We start from the raw sequence: 3500 nt of genomic DNA, 5'->3' as shown, positions 1-3500 counted from the left end.
ACAATTGATCTTGTAGACTACATTCCTTTTTAATTCATTGTTTAAAGAATCCTTATGAACTTTAATAAACTGATTCAACTTGTTCAAACTAAAAAATGGAACCCTATGGCAAACCTCATTAATTGCATTCTTGAATTTATTCGATATCTCTTCCAAATATGGTGTGGAAAACCATTTAACGCGTTCTTTAAGTAAATTGTTATTTGTTTTTTTAGCTGAACAAGAATTCAATTTATTTATTAATGTTTTAACTCTTTCATTAATAGTATCGAATATAAAATTTAATGGATAATCGTTTTCCAAAAGTATCCTAACAACAAATTCAAGATTCTTTTTGTGAAATTGTGGATGTGAGATATAAAAAATTTTATCTACCAGATTGAAAATGATGCCCTTCTTTTGCAAGATTTGGATGTTGAGACAAAAAATTCAAAAATCTTCCCGAAAATGTTGGTTTTTTATACCATTAAAATATTAATGAGTTATTTTTTAAAATTATAGTTGTGTCCAAAAAATTGATAGAATTACCACCCACTTCCAAGGTGAATTTGGTAAAGAAATTAAAGGACACTATTATTCCGGTAAATTATTTATTGATATCATTAGATGTAATTTCATTATTTACTAACGTTCCAATAGACTTAGCATTGAAAAGTGTGGAAAAAAGAAGAAGTGGGATTTAATAAAGAGAGCTACTAACATGCCGAGGGAAGAATTTATAAAAGGGATTGCTTTAGTATTGAATTCCACAGTTTTCAGTTTTAATGGTGAATTCTATAAACAAAATTTTGGGACACCGATGGGCTCACCCTTATCCCCGATCATAGCGGATTTGGTTTTACAAAATTTAGAAATAGAAGCAATAAAAAAACTTGATCTAAATCTTGCCTTTTATATAAGATATGTTGATGATATTGTGACTATAGTCCCTAGTGAGATAATTGATAAAGTTCTTAAAATTTTCAACTCTTTTCACAATAGAATACAATTGATCATGGAAGTAGGGGGCAATAAAATAAGTTTTTTGAATGTGTTAATAATGAAGAGGGAAAATAAATTAGAGTTATCAGTTGATGAACTTTTGATTTATATTAGAGACGAAAAAAATTAGCTTTTTTTTATTTTAAAGAAAATATCAGATAAAAAAGGGGTTTCTTAACCAAAATGATATGAAATTCTTGAAAAATGTATATAGAATTATTAATATCATAAAAAAAATATCAGATTTATAATCAATACTTTACTAAATAATGACTACCCAATAGATTTTATTTTCAAAATTATTAACAATAGAATAAAATACTTGCTATCTGAACGCATTTCATCAAGGAATAAGAACAATAATTCTACTAATGAGGAGACCAATGAAATAGCTCCTTGATACCTTACAATGCAATAAACTCTGAAAAGTTTGTGACGATCTGTAAAGGTGAGAATATAAAACCAGCAACAACAAGTTTTTAGTAACAACAAGTTAAATAAATTCATAAAGGTCCAAAAAGATGTTCTCCCAAAAAATTCAAATAAAAATGTAGTTTATAAAATTGAATGCAAAAATTGTGTAGGTCAAACTGGTAGAAAATTAAGCACAAGGATTGCTGAACACCACAATCATATAAACTGGAATACAAATAAACAATCTGTCATCACGGATCATACATTAAATTTTGATCATGAATTTGACTGGGAGAACGTGAAAATATTGGACAAAGAAAGAATTTTGAATAAAAGACTGATTTCAGAAAAAATACATGTTCATATGCAAAAGAACGGATCAGACACTGATGGACTACATTATGCTTATGCATCAATGTTGGAGGAAATACAATAGTTATTAATACTAAAAGAATATGCTCCACAAGATAAATTATATATAGAATTTGGATGGTGACATGTGTAGGATTGTGTGTATGATTTTGTATTTATAGCTAAATTTGTCTTGTTTTCTTGGTCACTATTTCCAACTTAAAGTTTCTCATTCTTGTATATAATTTTTCTATAACAAATAAGAGAGACATCACATAGAAGTTAAAATATTTCGTTGAATATACTACCTTAAACATTTTATTTACTATATGTCTCACCTTTGTTAAATTCAATTTTGCCGTTATTAATACTCGACACTCCGAACAGATAAAAAGAGAATATTTTGTTAATTATATAATTTAATTCGAATATTAATTTAATATCCAAAGTTTTATTATGGGATTTTTGCGAGCGCTATAGGTGAGTTACTCTATCAAAAATCTTTTATAAATTTGACATTTCATAATTCTAAAATATTATTTAGATATTACTACAGTTTTGGAAATCTGAGAGTAACCTATATCGTCCGTCGCAGAATCCAAATTAGTATGAATATGATTGCTGAAGAAGATTCGAAAGAGAATCGAAACATTCAAGACTTTTAATAAAGATGATTCACCAATATCGAATTGTTTGAAGACATTTTTTTTTTTATAAGAAATTCCTTACGCTCTTTGACTTGCGTTGACTCTGACTAGCCTGATTTATAGGTCTGAATTTTCATATTTTATTACTAAATTGATTATATTATAGTTATAACAATTAATAAGCGGACCATTGAAATGCGTATTTAAAAGTTGTGGCTCATTACATTGGCTTATGTTTAAGTTACGATATATAGGGTGTCCCAAACTTTTTTCCACTCACTTTTGTGTAGATAGAGCGGACTAAACTGAGTCGAAAAGTCCTTTACCATTTTGCAATTTTCGCAGTAGCTAACAAGATATTAATTGCTAAAAATTGCTAAATATTGATCTTGAATAATTTTTTACTCAAATACTATCAACTTTACAGAAAAATTGCATGAGACAAAAATCATTAATTTTCTTCTCATAAAGTTCTGAGAATTTTTTATCAACTTTTTAGTACTGCATTTTCTTATTTTTACCAACATGAGAAAATACGGTATTAAAAAAATCTGAAAAAATTCTGAAAAAAATTCTCAGAACTTTATGAGAAGAACATAAATGATTTTTGTCTCTTGTAATTTTTCTGTGAAGTTGATAGTATTTGAGTAAAAAATTATTCATGACCAATGTTTTGCAATTTTTAATAATTAATATCTTGTTAACTATTACGAAAATTGCAAAATGGTAGAGGAACTTTTCGACTCAGTTTAGTCCGTTCTATCTACGCAAAAGTGATTAGCAAAAAGTTCGGGACACCCTGTATACAATTATTTTGTTCGCTTATCCGGCAAACAATTTGCTCCAACGGTTTATCATTTTTGCGAATCATTTTCAATATAGTTTGCATAAAATTTTCAAATAGAAAAGCGCTCCGAATTTTTTAACATCATCACAAACATGTAGTAAATGATATCTGTTATGCGATGAATTTTCTTTACCGTACAAAAAAATAAATGTTTTAACATAATATTGTAATAATAACAAAATTAGGTCAAAACGTGGTTGATATTAAAAACAAAATTCAAATAAGAGGCAATAAACCATTACGCCAGTTATCAGAGGCGA

The sequence above is a fragment of the Trachymyrmex cornetzi genome, unplaced genomic scaffold (genome assembly GCF_001594075.2).
Source record: "Trachymyrmex cornetzi isolate Tcor2-1 unplaced genomic scaffold, Tcor1.1 scaffold1224, whole genome shotgun sequence".
Lineage (NCBI taxonomy): Eukaryota > Metazoa > Arthropoda > Insecta > Hymenoptera > Formicidae > Trachymyrmex > Trachymyrmex cornetzi.
The sequence above is the reverse complement of the archived record's forward strand: the minus strand, read 5'-3'. Positions refer to the sequence as shown.